The sequence below is a fragment of the Atractosteus spatula genome, chromosome 6, assembly GCF_055471065.1.
Source record: "Atractosteus spatula isolate fAtrSpa1 chromosome 6, fAtrSpa1.hap1, whole genome shotgun sequence".
NCBI classification, from domain to species: domain Eukaryota; kingdom Metazoa; phylum Chordata; class Actinopteri; order Semionotiformes; family Lepisosteidae; genus Atractosteus; species Atractosteus spatula.
In genome coordinates, this window is record NC_142711.1 from 7,441,740 (window position 1) to 7,467,609 (window position 25,870).

Below are 25,870 nucleotides of genomic sequence, written 5' to 3' on the forward strand. Positions count from 1 at the left end.
AATCTTAATGGCAGGAGGCAGGGGGGGACACTTCACAGACATGTAGTGTTACATTCTTTGCAAATTAAGTTAATCTCAGGGTATTCACTGGTGATTGAGTCAGAGGGAAGTGCTCCTTCGCTGCGGTTTGGTTTGTGTGATCCTGGAAAACTCTTGAGTATGTCGACAGCTTCTTGTTTCACAAAGATAGACCATAGACAAGTTGTCAGTTTGTCCTGTTTCCTTTTGCTCGTAATGACAAACACTATTTGATAGTGAAGATGAAAGATTGAGTCTTGCATTTTTTGAAAGTCTACTCAGTTTCTTAATCTGTCAATTGAATTAAAAAAAAATATTGCTTGTCTGATGGAACATTTTCCTCTGAAGCTAAATTTGGAATCATCTTCTTATCTATCTAGTAGCTGTCTTAAGTTAGTCAGGGAACTGTCTTTTTCCAAAGCTGTCTCCTAGATGATTTATCTCATGGGAATTGATAGCTCTGTTAATTTTTTTTATCCCTGTAATAAGTTTGATAGCAATCAGCACTTAAAATTGGGTTATTCATGTCAATTAGGAAAATCCTAATATGTTTTGCCATTTTTCCATGTTGAGAACGATTATGATCAGTTAATAGCAGCAGTCCTAGAGTAGAGGGGCTGTATGGGGTTTCTTTTTTTATCTATGAATTAATTATAGTGAAATATCCAGCAGATTGCTTCGTTGTCATACAGGCATCTTATTCAGAAGTTGCCTCATTGTGCATTAGCATTGGAGCAGAAAACCAGTTGCTTACATTATCTAAACTAAACATAGGAGAATCTTTTGTTCTGACCTTCAAAGCTTTCTGTCTAATAAAGCCTGTTCTATAACCAGTAATAGGGTTTTCAGTTGTGAGGACAGTGTGTCAGGATGGGAAAGAATGCTGTTTAAGGAAGCGCCCTGTTGTTGCCAAGATCAGTGATGCAGAACCAACTGTTGAATGAGTTTTTTTTGCTGCTCTTAATTCCTGTACACAGGGATGAATGTCTCGCAGGACAAATTAGACAGTGAATGGAGTGTGATTCGACATGCTTACTCTAAACACTCCCCTGCACGCACATTCTCTGCATAGTGCCGTATACAGTATGTGTGCTTTTTGTTTTGTAGCAAAGTGATGATGATCATTCATTGCAAAGGAGGAAGAGGCAGCTGGAGAGACTTCTGTATCTTAGCCCAGTGATATACAGTATGTATACCATGAGAGGCATTAAAAATACAATAACCGGCACGCGCAGCATTGCAACTCATTTTAATGCCTCTCAGTGTATATGTAATATTTTTTAAACATTTTCTAGGGATCAAGATTTTCTGCTGTGATCCGTGATGTGTGCTGTTTGATGAATGTATGTTTTTGCATTAATTTTAATACCTGCAAAATTTGCATCAAGGAATAAAAATGCATATAAGCTTCATAATTACACTCTTCCTTTATTTTCAGTTCAAACTTCATTTAGCTATTTCAGCGTGATTAGGTGTTGACTGTTGACCCGTCAGTGACACAAGGACACATGGATAACACCTGTGTTACCCTCATGAGAGAGCCCCTAGAAGTCTTGGGGCTCCTGCAGAGTCCTGGGCTTCGCTGCATGAGGGTGCTGTGGCCTTCTGTAGGGATAGTCCAAGTGAGTTCAGTCGGTTTCAGTTTAAGGGATCTTGATTGTTAATCTGGCTGCTCACTTCAATCCATTTCAGCTTCAGTAGTACTCATCTGTAATTGATGCAGGAGACCATTTACCAAAATGAAATTATTCCTTCTGCACTTCTGCACCTGCATGACCTATATCAGATGCACGATCTGGCATTTGTAGCTGGGAGCAGTGAGCTTTCCATACCCCACTTTTTTCAGTCCCAGTACATCAGTTCCTCCCAGCGCCAGGTCAGAGCCTCTCTTTCCATGTCTTTTGTAATCTGCAGCATACAGCAAAAGAGAGACGTCCACCATGATGTATCTAGACCCTGGCCTTCCTAACAGAATAGTTGAGACAACACTGGACAAACACACCCTAACCCTCCCCAGGTCGTCTGCGTGTGAGCGCCCCCACCTGGTGTGCTTGCTGTCTAGTAGAGATGAACAGTGAAACACAAACCAGAGGGCACAAGTGGAAGCTGTGTGGAAATGTATTTAAAACCAAGAAACCGAGTAGAGATATCTTTACCTAAAAGGTTGTGGGAGTGTGGAACAAGCTCCTAGCCATGTCGTTGACGCCGATACCCTGACTTCTTTCAAGAAACAGCTGAATGAGTTCCTTGGCCGAATGGCCTCCCCTCATCTGTCACCTTTGTTATGTTTTTGTGAGGGTGTTTCAGGAGAGAATTGGGCTACGGTGACTGGATTTTTCCAGGTTTTTAATGGTTTTTTTTTTTTCTGGCCAACTCCTACTTTGGGAAGGATAAAATTGTTCAAGGGGGACCCTGTCCCATCATGTGAGGAAAATGTGCTTAATTTTAGGGGTGTAGGACGTGCGCAGAGTAAGCCTTTTCTGGACGTCATGCTTCCGAAATGTATTCATGCATAAAGAAGGTGTGTAAAAAAGCTCAGCCTGAGGTAAAGGTTAAAGAAGCTATCCATGCTTCACAGTTGAAAGTTGAATGGCATTCCTCAGGTGCACCCATGACATCACACTGAACTCACTACAGTGTCCATTGAGTGTCCAAATCACTCGTCTTAATGAAGAAGCCTCAGAAGGGCTTTTATTTAATTGGTGGTCTGTGTCTCATCCCTGCATCTCCTACTGCATTCTAAACCCTTGTTTTTTGTGTGCCAATTTTGTTCTCTCCAATGCTTGTTTTTTTTTGTAATTAACTGGTTTCTTTGTTTTCTAACTGTAAAGCTCTTTGAGAAGCTCCTTCTAAAGGTGCTATTTAAAATAGACATTATTAACGACAACAGCACAGATATCATCATCATCATCATCGTCATCATCAAGAAGGGGTGGGGCTTCCAGTTTGTGTGGACTGGTATTTTTTAAGCAGGTTGGTACTTTCACTTTCTGAGCACATTATGTGACACCCTGTTATAAACTCTGTCTGCACCACTTTAAAGGGGAACTGCAGTCCCAGTTTCTCAAGACCAGTTATTAAATCTCTGTAACAAAAAAAATTAATTGGCGGTATAGAACAAATTGACAAATTTCTAATTAAGCAAGAATCGCACACTTAATGAAAGTACTGTATGGTCGCCATTGTTGTAAACTGCTGGTCTCACCAAGGGCGAGAGTGAGAGTTCGCACGAATTGCATCGTGAAGCAGCCCTTCCTGCTCACTAGTCACTGTAATGCCTAAGGTACTGCGATGTACAAGCGAATCGGTTCCGGTTGTGCAGCAGATATTACTGCAGAAATGTTCCATTGTGATCTGCGTGCAGAGTTAGCAAGTAAGTAGTGTTTGTTGGCAAAACTGTCTGGAAGTTGAGAGCAGTAGTTCTGTTAGATTAAAAGAGATGTATTCACAAGCCTGCTTGTTTACAATGTAATAGGGCCGCATCACTCTGCTGGATATTTTGTTGCCTTGTTCTGAATCGAAGACAATAAGGCGCTGCACATACCTGGAAATTTTGTGATGTAAATGGAGGTTTTGCAAGTTACTGTGTCCATTTTACTTTAATTGTGGTTTGAAATGCACTCATCAATGCTGATTCTGTAGCCAGTTTTTACATTATTATGTTTCTTAACCTTCATCGAATCCAAGACAGATTTCTAAAAAACGTGTTAATTGCGAGGTAGAGCACCGTCAAATCAAAGCTTGAACCTCTTCCCTTATCTGTATTTTTTAACTCCTTCTATAGTAAACCCAATAACAGTAAGTAAAAAGTCTCAAATAACTCTTCAGTGCAGCTCTATGTCCTGATACGTCATTCAATATAAAGAGCATTAATGTTTAAACCTGAATTCTTGAAATGTAAAATCCCCTAATCTCCAACCTAATTTAGATATGTAATGTACCTGGTACTGTATATGCACCACTAAACAGTTAACTGCACTGCACAGCTGCCAGTGTCTGTGGATGGGGGAGTAAGGTGTTGCTCATGTAACATGTGCTTTGAGATGGCAGGTGATAGGGTGAGTCTGGCATGCTTGCCAAGGTATTAAGTGTTGCCAGTGCTCGGTAGTCGAGCTTCTGTCTTGTTTGTTCACTGTAAACCTCAAAGAATAGATGGAAAATGTTGTTTCATGTCTTTACATGTTGCTGCAGAAAACTATTAGCATTTCCATGTTTTAAACTATTTGAAACACACTGCACATAGCATTTATTAAATCCTGCAGGCATGTTATGGCAGAGGAACAATTTGCTTTATTAGGATTTAATTTGACAAATTCCTCCATAAGGTGAATAATCAGAGGGCTTCACTCTGTACTTGCAGGTCTGTTATATTGTATTAAAGAAAAAGCTCAAGGATCCCAGTGTGTTTGTGTGGTGTGGACGTTTTACTAGAAATAAAGGAGAGGTGTTTAGAGACAGGGCTGCAGAAAGGAGCCAAGTCTCACACAGTTCACTTAGGCATTTACTGTAGGAAGCTGCTGGCTGATAACAGTAGATGAAGAGAAGAGAAAGCAGTCCCTGATGTAGAGGAAGAAAAAAACATTTTTCTTTTGTCTGCTTCACAATAGAAATGTGTCACTGCACTCCTTATGCAATGACATGTACTGTACTACGCAAACAGAAAATGAAAATTTCATTTCTTTTTGCAGGGACAAAGCTTCTTTTGTTTGCTTAGAGTAAATTTTAAATCAGCCTTAATCCCAGATTGATTTGTCTCTGGCCAGTGTTTATTAATAAATTGCAGATATTTGGTTTTGTGCTGTGTTCCACTTTATTAAACCGTTTTACTCATGAATGGAGACATGGTTCAGAAATGTACTTCTAGTAACACACTCTTAACAGTAAAGAGTTTGTAAACTGGAGGCCAGTGTTGTAATTTAATTTTGTCCAAAAATACAAAGAACAGTTTCAATTCACGGAACTTAAAATGCAAAATTACAGTTTTGCACTGAAGCTTCAAAACTGAATCCTAAATCATATTTTTGTCTGTAGAAATCAGAAACTCTTAAGTAAACTCAGTTGTTCCTTTTTACTGCTTGGATGAAGTGTCAAAATGTTTCTCTCCTGATAAAAATGTAATTAAATTGGGTCCTTTTATCAGTATCCGTATTTCTTCGTCTTTTTGATGCTGCCTCCCTTCGAATTGAATAAGTCCCTAGGTATCCACTGCGCGTTTGTAAATAGAATTATACATCTTCCCCCAAGAAGTGAAAATTTCATTTGTTGAAGAAAATTAATTGGCTCTTTGACCTTGGTTTTCCTCTGCCGTGCATTTCTGCTTGCCTAGGAAGCAATTTGTAGTGCCTGCATTCCTGCTGTCGGAAAGAAAGCCTTTCATTATGACAAGAAGGGAGAAATTGATTGGGCTGAAGATAAAGACACCTGTTGAGAAAATGGGTAGCTATTGGCAGGTCTGATTCATGACGGAGTGACTGCTCTGCTTGTCTTCACAAGATCCCCACAGTGAGCCTGCTGGCCACCTACAGACCCCTGGTCGTTTGAACTCTCCTCTTCAGGGTGTTTAAAGATGTTAGTACAGCAGGTCGCCTCTGTCGGGTGTTCAAGTGTTACCTAACTGGCAGCTGTTGAAAACTTTTCAGTTGTGTCATGTAATGCTTTCATAACAGCCTTGTTCTGTCTTTGTTTTTTACAGCCACTGTCTGAACTGACACTGTTTTCCTAAAAACATACTCAATTGCTCTTGTTCAGGCAAACTTTAAAAGATTTTTATTTTGTTCAATTTCATTAATTGACTCATTGTGATATTGTTGTAATTCCTTTCCATTTTATCCCTGGTTGTAAACACCAAACGCTCAAGCTCATTTTTATGTGAAATTGACTTTTTTTTTCCATGAGAAAACAGCCTCAGAATTTTTGTAGAGTACTTTTAGTTGCAGGTTTATTTTTTCTCTAATAGGTGAAATGGATATTAGAGCTCTAGAGTTATGTTGGGTCCTTTCTGCTTGTCTGTCCAGTTTTAACACAACTCCAGATGAATGTGTTTCTCAAACTGCTCTGTTGTTGTTTTTTTGCTTTGTTACAGAATTTTTTCTTGAAGTTCTTGAAATAGCATGAAAAAACGTTTTAGGTGATTATTAGAAATCTGTAAGTTTATTAATTAAACTGCTCAACTGTGCATTGGTAATTTGCGTTGTAAATTCAGTATTTTCCTGCTGTCGGTTTTATAGCCCCTTTGGCTAATAGGCATTGATGTTTTTATGTGTATATTTATACAGCTTTCAGTACGAAATTTGCATTCTCTGTTCTGTAATTTTGAAATTTGGCCTAATAATTTTGTAGTGTCATTTTAGCATTGCTTTAGTCCTCTAATGGGATTTTAGAACAGCTGTCCCATTCTTTATAAACATTTTAAGTTGTGGTTCTTTACAGAAGAAAATGTAAAATATTGTTACATGAAATCTTTTTGTCATAAATATGTGAAATGTTTTCAGTTCATATCTTATTGGATTTCTATTTTCATTTCACATTTTGCCTCGTGAAGCAGCCCTTTTGTAAGGGCTTTGTAAATATTTTGTAAATAAGATTAGTTATTTACATGGTGTGAAAAGTGACAGAAGACACATGTCAATAACTAATGTTGCTGTACCTTTAGCACATCATTCACCATGTTTGTAAATGATTGTAAATGAGAGGAGGCCAGACCATTCAGACCACTCAGCCTTAGATTATAGGATTAGACTCAGAGCTCGTTCCATACTCCCACAACCCTTTGTGTAAAGAAGTGCCTTCTGTTGTGCCTTCTATTCTCAGTTGGATAATTCCTCCATGGATAATTCCCGAATAATGATTTTGTTCCTGGAAGCAATGTGAGTTTGACTCAGTACATTCTGGATATTGCCCAATGGGGAAATATACAGTATACACACTGGTTAAAGAGTCACACAATCACAGTATCATTGCAGATACAAATGTCCTCCAGTTTCAAGAATGTAGATGCGGACAGCACTTAATGGAATGTTTTAGGAGTTCTGGTATTAAGTACTACATGTGATGTACTCATAGAGAAAAGCTGTGATTGGTTTAGATTTCATTTCTGCATTTAGTTTAAACATGGCACCAAAGTTGTCACGTTGAACCTCATACTATGCTCAGTAATATGTATAAAGTACCAATTCTCGAAATATCTTTGATTGGAATTGAATTTACAAAATATATGCTTCAGGGCTACTAATGTTTATTTGTACGTGGTTAATTTGCTATAATTATAAAGTTCTGTTTAGTGCATAAAATGTATATACCGTTTACTCTCTCGAATTAAGATATTCCTTGCTACCTTAATTTGCATAAGATGGGCTTTTTGTTGCATTAGGATTCTACACTGATGTCAAATAGATTTTAGTTAAAGATGTTTTCATACTTTTAATATGTAATGAAAGCACAGTTTAATTATATAAGTTTAATTGTATTAATTTTTTATTAGTTTAATTAATAACCCATAGGCAGATTAATGAAATGTCAGCACATTCGGAGTGTATAGACCTGTTAGTTGGTCCTCTACCTGTTTCTGTGTTCATTTCCATTCTATGTTCCCTTTAAATTTCTTTTTTTCTTTTTTGTTTTCATATGAACTTGCCACAGTCATCTCTCCCCCTCAAACATCAGAACTGCTGCTCAGAGGCCTCACACTGTATTAATCGGGCAGAGATTTATTCTCAGTGATGAACCGTGTCTTTATTTGCAGTAAGTGGCTAAAGATCTTAAATATTGCAAAACACTGAAAAAGGCTGCTTTGTTTACCAGTTGTTATAGCGGGTCTTACAGTCTGCAGTACACGTTTCAAAGTAACATTCAAATTCCACAAATTTCAAAGTTTAAGAGCTTGCAGAAATAAGTATGAAAACTCATATGCTAGGATTTACATTGCATAAAAGCTTGTGACTGACTGGAGGTATTTGCCATAAACTTCTTGTAATACAAATTCAGTTTCACTTTTCATGTCCTGTATCACATTGTGGTGCATAAAAAGTGAAAGCTGTAACTAAACTGCTTTAAGTTAGAATCTGGATGCTCTAAAATATTCCAAGCTGTTTTGTGCTTGAATTTATGAATCCTGCTAATATCTTTGAATTAAAATGTAGAGAAGACCTCAACAGGAAACTGTTTTCTTAAATGAGACATTTGTATCTTCAGTGTGACTGATTAGATTTATGTAGTATAATGGGATTTTTTTGCATTGCCTTTCTTCTGTGTGGACACCTACAGATGTGTAATATAGCTGCAGATTACATAGGCAGTACCTTGGGCTGTAGGGCAAGTTTTATTTTCATTATGGTGAGCTCTCCTAGAGCCATGCTTGTGGGAGAGTTTTTGCCGATACCCAGGACTCTCATTAAAGTCATAAATCCTGGCGCCCACAGACTAGACAATTTCTTACACATGTAAATGCACAGAACTGCATTATGGTTTGGTGCAGGGCTGACAGAACTCTCATTATTGTCAGTACATCAGTACATCCTTCTTCATGTGACCTCAGGAAAATGAAAACACACTCCAGATATGAAGGCCAAAAGAGAAAATCCTCTACTCATTAAAACAGGGAGCAGACATATTGTTTTCTTTGTAGTTGCTTAATATGAATCCATTTCCTTGCCCAGATTTCTTTCTTTAAGCTGACGGGATTGCTGCGTGCTAAAGGGTTTCACCACCTTTCTTTAAGGGCTGCGATTTCTAAAAATGAAAAGTTTGGAGTTCTGATTTTGCCACCCGACCGACATGTTCATGTCCTGGAATGTGAAAAAGTATGAATCTTAACATAAAATAAAAGGAGCAACAAATCCTTCCCAGGTTATTGCATTTTTTGCCATTCCCGTGCGGTAAAGCCATTTTATTGTTTTACTCTCTAGTCTTCCATCCTCTGGGTCTCTTATCTCACTTTCAATATGACTGTTACTGGCTCCATTCCTTTCATGCCCATTTCTCACATCTTGTCAGTTTCCACTATACAGTACGGGGGAGTAATGATTCTGTGTAGAGAAAAAAAAAAAGTTTTGTGGTTTTTTTTTACTATTTCACTCTGGAATTCCAGGTCCCTCAATTCTCCGGGCTCTCTTGTATAAATCAGAGGCTCCTGTTTCGGGAGGAGGTACAGGGTTGCACAGTGCCCATTTGTCAAGCCTGCCGAGCAGCCGAGCCAGGGTTACGTGAGCCTGTCTTTGAACGGCGCTGAAATCTTATGCGAGGGCCCCCACTCCACTGTCATTTACACTCACAGCTGCCCTCTCCGAGCCCGGGGCCTCCTGGGAAAACACAGCAGTGCCACAACACAATCACTCATCTGGGGTGTCTATCATCTGTTTATCTTAGGAAACCACTTTCAAGTCAGGAGATTAGAATTCAGAAAATTAAAACGGATGCTCACGGGGAGAGGGGGGTGAGATAGTGGGAGCCGTGGGTAGGTGGTAGCCCTGGTGGTGGGGGGTCTGATTTTCATCAGATCTTGGGGAAGAGGCGGGGGGGGGGGGTTCGTTTGAATTGGCTTGCCTTAGGAAATGATTATCAGGACAAAAGTATAAACATGAACTTGCACATTAAGGTACTCGTTGATAGTTTAAGCGGCCCTCTGGAAAAGAAAACAGTGGGTACGGGGAAGCATCACCGACTTCGCCCGTCGATTAAAGACCAAGATGACAGGAGGTTAACCGACTGGAGAGCGCACACTAGTATATCTTCCACCCGAGCTGAGGGGAGCCTGATATTGGCCCGTTTCTGCTTTTAATTAGTTTAAAAAAAAATACCGGACTTGGAGCTATCACGTCTAGTTACATATTCATGCCAGGAAAAAAATAGTGATGGATCTGTCCATTTTTTAAAATAAAATCATACAGACATATTGTTCAAATTAAACTAGTTCTAAGGTAGGAATGCATTCCGTGAAAGTGTGGTCACATGTGAATATGCAGTACAGTGCTCTGAAATAGGCAAGTCCTACAGGCGCACTGTGTGTTTAGGGGACTGGTTTTAGTGTATTTTCGGGTTTGAATCGCAGATGTTAAGAAATGACCTGTTCTTTAACAGAAAAAAAAAACAAATTTCAATCTTCAGAGTTGCTACATTTTTGTGATCCATATGTCTAAATTAGTCTATGAATGGACCTGAAATTGAATTTGCTTACCTGTAAAAAACTAATGATCAGTCCGTTTCAAAATGACTTCGGTGTAAATGTGTGTTTTGACATATCCGTTTGTTTGCCTTTATAAATGAGGGACACAAAACATGTTTGCTCATTGGTGTTTTACAGATGATAGCAATGATGAGGATAAATGGATAACAGGCCAAAAGATGGACAAAAATGCTAAACAACTGCAGACTTTTTATTAGACTATATCCCTGTTTCTATATATACATTTGCCTGTGTTTACTTTGTGATATTTGCTACAAAGTACAAACATACAAAGACATTCTGCAATTTAGTAATGCTTAGAAAGATGAATACGTGCCTATGTATGGGTATGATGACCCTATCGTATTTCCAAAATAAGTCACGCTTTTCTGAACTCATTTTAAAACTTAGTGTATGACGGACAGAATTCCTGACATCTTACCTCATGAACTTGAAACTTTGATGTATGCCCTGTCTCAGAATTTAGATGTCATAATTCAGACATCCAGATAGACCCATCCATATTCTAACAGCTTGATCCTATGTGGAGCCGTGGGAGAGCCGGAGCCTATCCCAGCAAGCAGTGGGTGCAAGACGGGATAAACCCTGGATGGGAGCCTAGCCCATTACGGGGCACACGCTCACACACTCACACCAGGGCCAGTTTTCCCAGGAGCTAATCACCAGTGTATCTTTGGACTTTGGGAGGAAAGTGGAGCACCTGACAGAAACCCACACAAACACAGGTAGAACTCACAAACGGATAGCACCCCAGCAAAACTCCGAGCAAATATCAGCCTAGGAACTGAACCCGGGGCTCTGAGGCAGTATTGCTAACCACTCCACCACCATGTTGCCCTAGAAATCCAGATTCTGCTTCTGGAAGACCGCAAATATTCATTGAACACAACTAGCTGCAACATTGACTTTTCCGGTGAATGGCTTTGGGGTCTGCAGAAAACAAGGCCGGTCTTGAGACATTCAGGGGTTTTAGGAATAAGACAGACAGTGTTACCTCCAAGCTCTGCCAAGTCAGTATTATACGGAAGGCATGTTAAATGAAAACTCTCTCGGGGGGGTGATTAGATCTTGCAGTTGATGAACTTAAGGAGTTAACATCACCCCAGTTTTCCTGGGCTTTAAATTTCTCCACTTGTAGCTTGTGATGATCCCTCCAAATCGCCACTGTTGACTCAGGCTCTGATTATGTGGTCCTGGCTCTCGGCAGGCAGCTTCTCGAAAAGCTGCTCGAAGCGGTCGCCAGCGTGCGGGAGCAGGAACTCAAGAGCTGCATTAACCTGATTGCCTAGCAGGCTTTCACCGAGAATGCTCCCAGACCCCCAGCTCTGTGTCATCCATCATGGGGCACCAACAGAAGGAGCACTTCCATTGCATTGTCTGCGTCTTCCAATGTCTTCCAACTGGAAGGGCAATGAGTCACGTTCATTTTCTCAGCCGAAATGTTGCGTTTCCTTTCTTCTCTTTTCAGCGTGGAATAAACCCTTAACTTGTTCCTCTGCAGCCTACGCATGCTGACGCAGCTCCCTACTTGAACATGTTCATTTTCCGACGTGGATTATTGACCGGCGCACAGCAAGTGTGTAGAAATAGAATTCAGTGCTTTCCGTTTGCTGAAGTGACGGTTTAAAGCACCCAGCGGTCTTTTCGTAGAGAGGCCGAGAAGGGGGGCAATGTGTACGCAGCAGGGAGCAGGAAGCAGTGTGCAGACAAAGACACTGCAGAGGCCCTGTGCTGTCAGGTGCGAGTACACCTGAAGTACTGCAGTACTTCCGCACATAATTCTGCCTCCCAATGTGGTAGAGGGGAAGCTATTGCAGACTGCAACTGCGCTGAGAAATGTCACACAAAGTAAAACTTAGATTTACATGAAAGAACAAAATTCAGATGAATTTTCCTTTAATATCTTTTCAAATAGAGGCATATTTCTTACCCACCCTTACCTATCCACAAATCACTGAGCTCAAAAACCATCTGTTAGCACATTTTGTCATTTCATTAGTGACTGGTCATTAGGAGGGTTATCAGAGGTGTTTGAATTTACAGTTGGGTGTAGTCTTGGGTGGTTTTATTGTGCTGGACTGACCCAGCCATTTGCACCTCAACCAATTTATCATGAGCCTCTGAAATTATTCCTCAGCCTGAGGATGGAACTGTGAAAGTGGTCTGTGCTAGAAACTGCATATAACATATATTCTGTGTATTGGAACAACTTTCATTTCACCATCAAAACTGACATTCCTCCTCAGAAAATCAGAATTTTACAATGACCTTGTTAATATTTGCTTACATAGCCAGATGATAAGAGATAAAAACCTGCTATCCTATAAATGTAGAGGCTGCTTAGGATGACAATATATATATTAATCTATAATGAGTTAATTTTATATGTTTTTTTCTTTCGCCAAACTGATTATAGCTGTTAAAAATCTTCAATAACGCTGCAAATAAACTTTACAGCCTTTGTTCGCAGAGCTGCAGTTTTTTAGTTTTAGGAGCTACTTGTTAAGTGTGCACAGAGAATCTAATTAAATGTATCTTCTTTATTGACATTGTATATCAGGGTAAATAAACACAGCAGGATCATCTAATTTGTCTGGGTGAACAAGTGATAAGAGAGAGATGACACCTTCCCACTGAAGGGGAATTTAGACAGCTTTTTCAATGGGCTATTCAGGCGAAAAGGACAGAGATAATAAAAGAGCATTAGCCTTCAGGTGATGATTAATCAAGGAGTTTTACAAGTCCTTTGGATGTGCCATCACAATGGTATGCCTTGGCTTTACACTTCCCTCTGTCGTCCTGTAGGGCAGTTTGAGAATATTCTGGGGCAAAGGCGAGGCGACGCATCTCTTCACACTTCTCTAGGATAACGTTTTCCAGAAAAGAGGGAAGCTGGGTGGAAGAGGGGGATCGTTCCTGCTCTCTTGTGGCATGCTGTCCAGATGTAGCGCGAGAGCTCTTGAGCACACTGACCCAGCTGTTCCCACTGCACCCTGCACATTCCCAGGATGGGATTCTAAAGAGACTCGTGTTTGGAGGTTCACCACGAGGTGACAGTGAGCGTGGTGGTGCGACTGTCATGACGTCTAGAGTCAATTCTTCATTTTTTTAAAAAACAAATATTATTTGTTTGACTTGCAATTATTTTTTCAAGTTTGGGGTGAACTGAGTTTTTTTTTCTGACAGAAACCCATAACACAAAACGGCTCTGATAGGTTTGTAGGGCACTCCACCTTTCTTCTGTTTGTTATTCTATCTATTGTTAAGTTTAAAAATTGCAGCCAAAAATTCTCTTCAGTAGGGAAATACACCAATGTCTAAAACCAAGAATTCCTGGATAATGGGAAGCTTATGAGGCAAAAGTAATACAAAGAAAACATCTTTATTGTTTTAATTCATGCTACTGTTTCTTTCTCCAGTTTTACGAACTATTGCTATAATTTCACACCTTAAGCAGTATTTATAGTACCATCTTTTTGTTAAAATACATGCATTATTGCACATCACACTAGTGGACAGACTCCAGAATAATTCCTCAGTAACAACACAGTCCCAAAGTATAATCAGAGTGTAGAATAAATATTGCCAATACTTTAGTCAACTCGAAGGTTGCTTGACAAAGTAACAGGGATTGGGAAAAAGACGAACATTACAGAAACCTGAATAAGTCACTTTTGCTCAAAAAAGACTCAATGCTATTGAAAGAAAAATGGATTCAGGAGCTAATTTGGAAAAAAATGGCACTAGATTGTGTAAGTCAGTGCTCATCTTTTATTTCAAAATCCAGATATTAGTTTTCAGTAGCATTAGAAATGATAGCATTTTGAATTAGTTCAAAATGTGATACCTTGCATGCAAGTTGTTTTTTCTGTCTGAATTTCCTGTGGTTAAGCCTTTAAAACATAAATCATCACATAATGATCTACTAAACACTAATCTACCAAAAAATCATGAATACTTAATTTATACCGGACAAAGCACCTCATTGTTTACAAAAAAACTAACCATGTTCCTGAGATCTCTGCTGTGTTGTGAAAGACCATTGAAAGTCACCTGAAGTTTTCATTTTCCTTTTTAGCAAATTGCAGTATATTTCCAGATTCAGTGAATTATTTATGTGTGGCTTGTGCAGTTTTCACAGTGTTTATATGTACCTACATAAATATACAATTTTACAAGAAATGGTTTCATTTTAAATTCCTTAGTTTATTGAATTGGCATTTGAAAACAAAACAGCTGCCAAACTTGGGTGCGAAGTCATTCACAGAGGATATTTATCACAAGCATCAAGGGTAACACTGTAATTCTGTTATCTTATGTAAATGAGAGCTAACTTTGTTTTAAATGAAATCCCGTCACAAGCCCTCTCGTCTTGCTGTAATCCTGGGCTTTTGCATGTCAAAGTCCCACACTCCGTGGAGGAGACTGCTCTGAAGGGGTCTATGGGACTGAATGTGTATTAGAACACATTCAGTCCCAAATGTGTTGCTTTATCCAGCTGTTACAACTCAAACAGGGATTTCTTTAACATGCAAAATGCATCCCAGGTGATTCCTGGCCAAAGGAAAGAGGGGACTGAGTAAAATGGAAAGATTTCATTTTCTCCTGTGTAAAGGTTAATTTGTCGTCTTTGAAATACCTACTTTCATAGGAACAGATAAAGGTTTATTTAATAAACCTTTACCTGTTCCTTTGTAGCCTACGCATGCTGACGTAGCATAAAGTCCTGAGGGTGGCTTCGACAAGTTACCATTTATCGTTTTTTGTATTCAGGCACTTTGCTTCTCTCATACAAATTAAGAAGTGACCAAATCTGCATTCTAAGTAGTTACTTCTCTGAAATATATTGGTATATTGGACATACTTGTATACCTGCCTCTTTTGATGATATTGGAACCACCTTTAAACTGGCAAGATAGCACAAATTTCAGTGTGTTTTAATGTTTGTTTTTTTCATAAAGTAAACCAGACACACTTCAAAGCACCATGTCAGCAGTGCATGACAGAATGGCTCTCTCTCTCCCTGCTAAATGGTTATTAAGTCACGGCTTTAACATCTTAGGTTTCGGACACTCAGTATTCAATTTTTTTTTCTTTTCCTTGACAGAGAGTTAAGTGTTGTGGCTATTCCTGTCTGTACTAATAGACGTTCCCAGATAGGCCAAAACATAATACTGTTCCTCTTAGTTAAACACTAATCGCACAATGAAGGCAACCCCAGGTACAGTCAACCCCAACCCCGCCTGGAGTTAACAGTGAAACAGAGAGTGAAGTGCACTGAAATATACACTAACTAGTACTTTGGATAAGGCATGAAACACCACAGTGTTCTGGTTGTACTGTGGCACTACAATTTGAATATGGATTTCAGTATCCTGAAACCCATATCCCATGGGTTCCTAAACTATAGGTTGTGGCCAGAAGCGAGTCATGGGCACCCTTCCTGCAGGCCACAGCACGAGGCTGAGGCACTCCCTGCCACTTTTGGCTCAGGCGTCTGAAGCTGGCCTTCGTGCGGAGGGGGAGCAATCCAGCCTGACAGGCTGAAGGAACTGAACCTTTTTAGTCTCGAATAGAGAAGTTTGCAAGTTTGTGAAGAGGCAAAAATCCTGACAAACAAATCAAAACGAGCCACGCAACACAAACCAGAGGGCACAAGTGGAAACTGCATGGAAGGGCACTTAAAACTGAGAAAAGGAGGCACTTCTTCACCCCAAGGGCTAATTGAGTATAGAACAAGCTAGCCGGCCACATAGTTTGAAATTCTTGGATCCGTTAACTAGATAACTACCGAATGGGGTAGATAAGCTGAATGACCTCATCTAGTTTGTAACCTTTCTTATGTTCTGCTACGAGACAGGCATCTGAACAGATTCCATTCTGGCTTCTCCACCCATGCTTGTTCTTTATGCACTAGGAAAGAGCAGGCCGGCGGGGATCTGTCTTTCTTGGGAACAGGGACAGCACAGCACTACATTTCTGAAGTTTTTTACCCTGCCTCTTCACTTTTGTTGACTAGAGGTTTAATTATGGCAAAGGTGTATGGTACCCCCACCCCCCACCACAAAGGCAATAGGCAGTAACATGAAAACAATGATTTTGCTGAGGTAAATCTGAATCTTTGAAATTGTGAATGAGGAATGAAGGCTCAGATTACTGTTGGAGTTTGTGGGGATTTTTTTTGTTTGGCAAATTTGAATTGATCAACCCCGATCTCTTGACCTGCAGCCTCAAACCAGCCCTTTCTAGATTTTTTTAGTGCAACATTGCAGCCATGAAGTAAATGTGTAACTGTGTGACTGGGTGAGGTGAATCCAGAGAGGACTTTGAAATGAGATGGGCTCCGAACATCACAGGGAAATTCTACACACTGAAGCAGCAGCACTGATTTATAATACGGCAAGGAGAGGGAATGTTTTTAAAGCTGAATTGGGGGCAGGAGGTCCTCCATTAGTACTCTGACCTCTGATGGCCTAGGCAGCATCTGTACATGATGAGGTTAGATCTGTTTCTGAAGTCAGCTATTTCCATTTTAACCATCAAGAAAACTGTATGCCACCTGCTGTATACCGAGAAATGCCATTCTCCAGAGTTAGAACTGCCTTTATCTATGATATTTACTGTTTCATTGTCAACCTGCTACAAGAATCCAGTTTGTGTTTTAAATGCTAGAGCCATCCTTGTGATTTGACAACTTAGTCTTATAATAAGCCTTCTCGTGAGACTGCTCATAAACTTTGACTGCAGTGACAGAATTCTTTCAGTGCACAGAATGTGGAAACAGCCGTTGTGATTAATCAAAGCTCTTAATTAATTGAATGATTGTTTTTCTGTGCAGTAATTTAAGTACTTTAGCTCACAGAGGGTCTCACCAGCATGGTTTTAATTACCGCATGAATGCAATTTTCAATAAAATAATAGCAATAAAAAAGATTGATAGTAGCAGGCAGTGAAAGAAATGTCTGAAGAAAAGCTCTGGAAAAATTCACATCAACAATTACCGATTGAATAAGATTTGATAGAAAATGTTTTGACATTTAGAGATGAAGTGACTAAAACCTTCCTGCCTGTCAGTGTTGCTCTTAGGGAACTGTCTGATAAAATTTCTACAGCTGCTGCTCTTTGGTTATTAGATAATCCTTTCTTTTCCTTTGTGGTTATTAATGAACTGCAGTGACATTTAGGTTTCCATATTCGCTGAAACTGTGAAATATGAGCTGTGTCGGGGCTTGACGTTTTACTTGTATTAGCAGTTAAATCAGAGTTCGATTGAGCCACAGATGACAGTCACTGAATGCAGTGTTTACTGAAGAGGCCTTGCTAAAGGCATCCAATGAATGTATGCTGGTTTGACTTAAAGTATAATCATGCTGACGTTCTGTATTCTCCGAGTGCAAAAAAACATGTGGAGGATAAAGTCTGACACAATACATAGCTGATCTTTCAATTTGTGCATACTTTTGTAACTTAGATTATGACAGGTCTCCAGGGACACTCCATTACAGAACACAGCTGACAGTTTTATTGCTGTTTCCAGCATGTGACAGAAGTGGTTAAGTTTGTCTTCAGCCGGAGAAGGCCACATGGGTGTATTCGAGGCATCTAGAGTAAAACGCTGTCTTTCTTCAGACATTCTCCACTTACCAAAGATGGATTGCATTACAGGGAATTTTTTTGCATCTTAAGCCGTGTTTAATATATTTCATGTTGGGAGAGGAAACCACAGTGGTCAAGGCAGCGGTAATCTGACTTTACCATGGATTTTGGGAATGAAGTAGCGTGCTTAAATGTTTTGTTTATTGACGTGATGTGTTTTCTGAATGCTAAGACAAATGATGTCTTAGATTCAGTGAACTTTGATGACAAAGTCTTTTTGCCAATTGCTCGGTAACAAGCTGCTTATTAACCCTTTCACTGCCCGGCTTGTTGTTCACGCTGCGTTCCCAGCCCTGCCAAGGAAGATGGCAGCGCATTCCAGAGTCTGACCTGCAGATACTCGTCTCTCTTCCTTTCCAGAGTTCTACATCACAAATTGCTTATGGTCACTCACTTTGTTCCCTACTGATCACAGATCATCAAATAGGTAATACTTCTTTTGTCCCGATGTTTATTCCAAACACGAACATCGTACAACTGTACTCTGGCCAGCTTGCTTGTTGTGCACGTTCTCTGTGCAAGGTCTCATAAATGTCAGGAGGAGCTAAGTGTGTTTTGGCACAAACTACCTTGCTTGCATCTGCTGTCTAACAGCATGTATGAAAGCCAAAGGGTTTTTGAAGAGTTATCATATACTGGTTTCCAAAGGAACAACCTAGATTTCATACAGCTGCACCAATGTACTAGTGTTTACTGTAATGTTTACTGTAAGTCACAGCAACTGATGCACGAGATGTTGCACAAATATCCGTTTCTAAGGAATTTGATCACCAGCAAATTGGAAAAAAAAATGCTCAGTGAAGTATTCAGATGAACAGCGACACTTTGGCATTTTCATTGAGAACAACAGTATGAAGGGAGAAGTTGAGGAAAACAATTCTTTTCTTGCGATTAACATTTTTGTTAAAAACAGCATCTTACTTTGCTTTCAACAAAAAAAGCAATGATTATTCACCAAAGTTTGAGGCCTTTTAAGTTGGAAATAAACTCCTATCCCTCAAACTCTGTAGCCCTGTAGATATTACTGTCCCAGTTAAACAAAGAGCTTTCTTTGTTCTCTTCCTTCTCCAGGATAGTTCTCACTCAGCCACTACGACACATCATCTTTTAGTTTCTAGCATAATCTAAAAGATATTTCCCTTTATGCAAAAACTAAACAGAGATTTCAGTGATCCAATAAGTATATTTTGACTAACGTTTCTACCCAGGAACATTCTTTTGATCGTTCAGAAAATGCGGAAAAGAATCAGTGTGTTTCTGTTGACTTTGATCAGGAGTAATCTGGGGGGCTGGCAGTGAAATAGTAAACGCTTGTGTTCTGTGCTTGTTTTTACATAATTCCAGTATACCAAGATGCTGAAAGGCTTTGACAGAGTGACCTCTGTGGACTACTTCAGAATGAGCAGTGAAACACAAAGCCGAGGACACAAGTGGAAACTATGTTGCACTTGTTAGTACCTTTAGAACTGAGGCACTTCTTTCTAGGAGTGTGGAACAAGTTATGCAGCCGTGTTCCTGAAGCAGATGCCCGGGCTTCTTTCAAGAAAGGACTGAATGAGATCCCTGAATCAATGCCAAATGGGCTATGTGGGACAAATGGCCTCCTCTCATTTGTGACTTTTCTTACATACAGTTTCCCCCCTGCTTATTTCACAGGCAAAATGCGTTTATCCTGATATTTTCACCATAAACTTCACCATTAAAGAGATATGTTATTTTCCCAAAAATGTGTGAATCTCAACATGGGGAAAATCTGTTTCTTTTAAACCCAAGTTTTTGCCTTTCTGTCTGATTGGGATTATGGGATAATTGGGATTATTAAGGAAAAGAATATAATAGAATCTTTTTTGCCACACGACCGAGGCCTGTGGAAATTGGTGTTGGTACAGCTGTGCTACAGACATTTGACATGTGACAGTAGCAATCAGAAAATAAATACAGGACCAGAATGCACAATATTCAGTACAGATTATTAAAATACAGGACGGCGAGAGACAGCACACAATACAGATCATAAAAATTCACTCTATAATCAAATATGCCAAAAAATGCCGAGTTGATGCCCTGCAATGTAAACATAGACAAACCAGTGCAATTTAAATGTGATACAGGTCATAAAACACAATACTAAGTTTTGAAGAATGAGGTATTTACTACAGTGAACCTTCCCTTTCCTTCTCTTTTACGTGTAGGAATACCCCCTTATCCTGCAATAGTCTTATCTTACAGATTCAGAATTAGTTACTGAAGATACAGATACAGATTACAGTTACAGAAATAACTACATTTTGATATTTGAATAGAAACTGCAAAGTGCCAAATAAGGATCTGTAATCAGACAGTAGTAGCAGTGTTACCTGAGGCTTCTCAGAGCAGAACATAATTGATATGCCCTTTTTTTCAGTTTAAAATGTTGCTATTATAAATGTTACTCCAGATATGGAAATGGGATCTTTTTTCCGACTTGCAAATTCACGTGCTAATGAATGGACTCTCCCACGTGCTGTCAAGAGCAGAGGGTGTAGGGGTGTGACATTTTGGAGTTAATCTACAGAGATGCAGCTATTCTCTGCTATTCCCATAGGGTAATCAGATTGAATTCAGCTCGCCTCATATCGTGCCTCTCAGTCAGGCAAATTCTGAGTGTGGTTAGGAGTCTGTGATCTGCTGGTTTGAATATTACTGGAGGCAGTGGCTTTGCGTTTTTCACTGAACGCATCATGCACATTTGGGCTATGATGTTCTTTTACGGTGTTCTTACCTTGGAATGTGTCAATAAACCGAAGGTGAGCAAAGAGGCAGTTCATTCATTGTCTCACACAGCGGCAGTTTTAAAATTCAGAATACCACTAACGAGTCTTGGGAATATAGACCTCAGTGGATATTGGCTGGAGCCATTGCTACGAATTTTAATTCTGTCTTTGTTAATTGCACTCCAACTTTCAGTTTCCCTTTTATTTTTTGTCTGGCTCTGTTTACCTATAAGCTGTTATTTACAGTTAGTTATCAAAAGTTATATTCTAATGTATTTCTTTTGTTCCTTTGTAAAAAAAGAAAGTGTTTTAGTTTACGCTGGAGTAAAGAGCAGTGATCGTTTTTAAGATGTGAGATATTTGTATTTGTTAATGATATGTCTCACGGCACTCACCAAAAATATTGACCTTTGCTTTCCTCCAAAAAGCTGTAATTCGATTCTGAACAGAGTAATTAACCGTACTCCCCTAGTACCGTTCATTGGTCTTGCGGGGGTTCACAGTGTTATAATGAGAGGTATTTAAATAGTCCGTTGTGCTCTGAGTGATATATAGTATGTCATTTGATTTTTATTTTATTGATTTTATGTCTTCCCATGTTAACACAATAGCTGGATGGGAAAGGTGTGGTTTACCTTAGATCCTTTGATTTGGGTAACAGATGCCATTTAATCTGAGGAACAAGACCATTCTTTTCTTACCACTATCAAAGCTTGTCACTCACTGGGAGGAGTGCTACCAGGGTATGTTGCATAGCCCTGTCAGAAAGATGGTTTTGTATGAAAAGTACAGTTTGGTATTCATTTGGACAGCTTTATTTGTCTTTTTCCCATTGTCTTGCTTTTCTCCTAACTAGCCTCGTTTTAATAAATGACGCAAACATTACAACATTATAAAGGCTAAGTTGTTTTTCTCTTACACGCTCATATTTTAATTATTTAAAATGCAGTGCTAAAACTAAGTAGCCTCTTTTTGAGAAATTGTGGATTGTGCATAAAATATAAAGGCAGATATCCCATTTTGTAGTTCTCGTTGCTTTTGAACCCCGAAATGACAAACAGGTGCAATAAGATATGTGCATATATGTGTGTTGGTCCACAAACAAGCCCCTTGAGATATAACAGTTTTAGTCCCCCATTAATACCATGGCTCAGGGGAAGAGAGCAATATCAATGCACATATAAAGTCACTAGATCATCCAGACCTTGCTCGTCCACCAACAGTAGTCTATAACTGGTCAACCTTGACACAGCCAGATGTAACTTGGACTAAGGGGTCACTTCTGCACAACGATGGCTTCTCACACAGATGGGCATTATGGGAGACCCTTAGACACGAGCTGCATGGGCCCAGTGCTTCACACAGGCAGTCCAGGTTCGACTTTGACCTCGACGAATGGCGGGACGAAGGATTTGTACTTTGTATGGATGTGCTGGTTTTTCCATTTCCAAGACTGTGACAGGCCATGATATTGATCTTGGTTCATCACAGAAAGGGCATCTTCATGTTAAAGTCTTCTGCTTCACTTACGCTTTTGATGTTGCCACACGAGTAATTACCATCGAGAATGAAAAGCATTTTAGTTTTCATTCTTTTGGTGAGATTTGCAATCGATTTCCTTGCAGCTGGTTGGAGTTCTGTATTGGATTCTATACAGAACACAAAGGCGTGTGTGTTATGACAGCAGAGAGGGAAGTATACAGACATCTCGTTGGGCCTATTATCACAATATCAGACATTTTGTGACTTTAAGTCTTACATGTCCGAGGGATTCAGTTTGTCCTCTGGGGCTGTTTATATTGGCTACGAACAGCTTTTTCATTAGCCTCGGCTGCAGACGCACACACATTGCCTGTTTCTGTGAACGTGAACCTCTGTAAAGACTGGGCTGTTGGCTCACATGTACTGGTGTTCTTTCGGACAGGCTGCTGACACCCGTTGATATTTCACAGAACATGAAAGAATGCATTTCAATTATTTCGGCTTTAATTTTAATAAAGCAAGAGCAGAAGCAAAGTAGTTTGTTTCCATTAACATTATCAGGAGTGGTAATGTATTTCTTAAGTAGGCCATTGGCCGAGGGCGCAACCTGATATATTGCTAAGCTAGCTTTGAGCTTTCCGAGTGTTTGAGAACGTTAGACTGCCACACTGAATATGGAAAGCTATAAAACCAAGTGAATAGTGAATAAAGTGGAATTGAACTAATAACTAATGGCGATTGAAATTCAGCTTTTTTTCCAGCCTGTGTTTGAATGAGAAACATCAATATCTGTCCCTTTTTTCAGCCCTTTGTGATATTGACTGAAGGTAAATAACGTATTGACGTGCTGTGCTTTCTGTTGTACCCATCTCCAGTGTTCCCTTTGAATCAATGTGTAATTGTCGGGCCTTTAAAGAGTGCAGTTTACAGCTTGCTTCTACTTTCGTTGAAAGGTTTTTGTTTATTGGCAGGTAAAGGCAATCTTTAGTCTTAATCCCTGAATGCTTCGCATTCACCAGAATAAACTCACAGGAACTGTGCCAGAGAGCATGCATTTTCACGTGGATATTTAAAATGCCAAAAAATAAAGCATAATTAATTATTAGAGCTAGATATGTTTTTTTTTTATTTTAGCACAGTTCAACTTTAGCATATAAATGCAACATAACATGTTTCTTTAATTTCAAATTTAAAGAGGAAATTTGGGAAAAGTAAGTGTGACCTGCCCATAAGGAGTAGAAATGTGTGCCTTAATACACCGCTGATCTGAGAAAATAGTGGTGGCTTGGCAACCAGTCCTGGGTTCCAGCCATAACCACCATTGAGAAATATTAATTAAACAGCTGTACACCAAGAATCTTGTCACACAAGTTTTATTAAAGCAATTTCTCACCTAAAGCTCATGCACATTAATTGGTTACCAGCTGGGAGTTGTCAGGGTAGCTGCTGGAGAAAAACAGTGTTTTTAAACACTTCAAAGTGTTTTTAACATGCTCAGACCTCTCTCACCTGGTCAGTGAAATAAGCTCCTTTAACAAGGCTGCTTTTAAAGCCAGGGAGCTGTTTTCATGCCAGCAATACATCTGTGATTCTGTGTTATATTTAAGTATAAGTCAATCGTATTTGCTCTATGCACTTTCCAGATTGTCTTTGATAAATTGTAGCCACCATGACTGTAAATGGAAAGATATGAGTGAGGAGAATTGCAATCAACTGCAACGAGGACAGATTGTGTGCTACTAAGATGCTGTGGATACTATGACATAGAGGAACTTAGAAACCCAGCCTCAAACAGCTACCGTTTCTGGTTTGGAAAATTCCACCAGCGTGTTTATGCAGTGAACCCACAATTTACAGGATGCATTTGTACATTATTGGAGTTAGCGGATGGTAATAATCTTACCTAAACCTAAACTACGAGCAATTATTTTTATGCTTCACTTAAGGTAAATTAGTGATTGCTCATGACTTTATTTTGGATCCCAAGGCTTATTTGACAAGCACAGAGAGACTCTGCCCCTGTTCCATAAAAATACTTGCATGTCGTCCCATAAATTGAAGACACTGAAGTACCCTGGACTGGCCCAGGTCCAGTACCTTACTGAAATTCAACAGTTCTTTTTTTTGGGTTCTTCCCTTTTCTCAGTTTCATAGCTCAGCGAGTTCATGGTCCTAGACTGTCCCATTTTCTTTGATTTCTGATACCAATTCGCAATCCATCCTGCTTGGTTGTCGCAGTTTATGGTTCGAAACACTGGTAAAAGCAAAGGACTGTGTGTGCTGTTAGCGATGCGCAGCAAGGTGCTGTAATGTCCCAGTAGACACAAAGGAATGTTATCATCGGTCTGCTCTGAGGCTTTGATCTTGGAAGAACTGTAGGCTTTATGGGATTCTCTTTCCACTATAATCTCATATTACTGGCATATATTTGAAAAGCTCAGGCGGTTTCTTTTCACATGTCCTTTGGAAAGTGGAACAGATCATCTGCACACAACAGTAACTTCATCCAGAGCAGCCAGCCTTTAAATTTGAAAAGATCTGGACATTTCACATGGTGGGAAAACCCAATGCCATAACCATCTCTTTTAATTGTAACAGAGAGTAGTTCACTTGTGGAAAAAGACGGGGCTGTTTAGTAAGTAAAAGCCTCACTCAGAACAGTACTCTGGTTTGTAGAAATGGAAAAAATGACTATATTATATAAAGTGATATTTAATACAGACTGTCAATATTGTAATCAATTTGCTACGCTACCTACTAATGTGACTGCGGTAGAGGCAGGTCCCCTGTTGTTTTTGTATCTTTAGTCACATTAAATCAAGCAATCACTGAGTTTTATTACATCTGCTAAGGGAAACAGCAGCTGATGGCTTATGTTTTATCCAAGCAGAATTTTAAGAGAAAAGTTGATTTGCTTGGCTAGCGCACTGCCTCACAACTGCTGGGTCCTGAGTTTTTTTTGTGATATGTTTTTCCTCCAGGTGCCCCCACCTCCCAATGACATTAGGTTAATCGGTGTCTCTGAACTGCTCCTGTGTGTGTCCTGCAATGGTCTGGTGTCATGCCCAGGGTGTAATCCTGTCTTGCACCCTAAGATTCCAGGATGTGAGCTCCATGTTGCCACAGCCCTTACCAGAAACAGGTGGCTTCCTGACAATGGATGGAAATTAACATGGAATAAAGAGAAAAAAGACTCTCAACATACCTTTAAGAAAATAGATATTTTCTGTATTTTATGTCTGATGAGCACTGCACCAGTTAAAGAAACAGCCTGGTGCGACAACCTGAAAAGGGGTTTCTTTTCTATATGGGCATGGAACTCAGTAATGTGTGATACACTGAGTCATTTTTTCTTTCTGTGCAATGCCCTAATTCATTAACATACTTTTTTTTTTAAGTGAGACTGAGATTGCCTAGCTCTTTTGTCGCATACTTTTTCAAAATATTCTTTCCTCTGTTGTTTAGATCCGTAAGAACAAGCAAGTTACAGAAGGATTGCAAACAGGAGGAGGCCATTTGATTCATCTGGAACATTTGGTAGTTAGCAGTCAAATTTAAGGATTGATTCCAGTCTTTTCCCATAAGAAGGCAGGGTATCGGCTTCAACAGCGTGGCTCAGCAGCTTGTTCCACACTTCCACAACCCTCTGTGTAAAGAAGTGCCTGCTTTCCTCAGTTTTAAATGTACTTTCCTGTAGTAGAAACCTGGTGGATGAGGATCTCGTCCAGCCTTTTCTTGATAACCATAACTCCTGTGTCTGGTGGCCAGAAAGAAGGGGCCT

At 39.6% G+C, this 25,870-nt stretch overlaps 1 protein-coding gene across 5 annotated transcripts in view; it reads left to right on the top strand.

Moving 5' to 3' along the window:
• Nucleotides 1-25,870, top strand: part of stau2 (staufen double-stranded RNA binding protein 2) — a 117,852-nt gene that overhangs the window by 72,632 nt on the left and 19,350 nt on the right. The window lies entirely within an intron of this gene.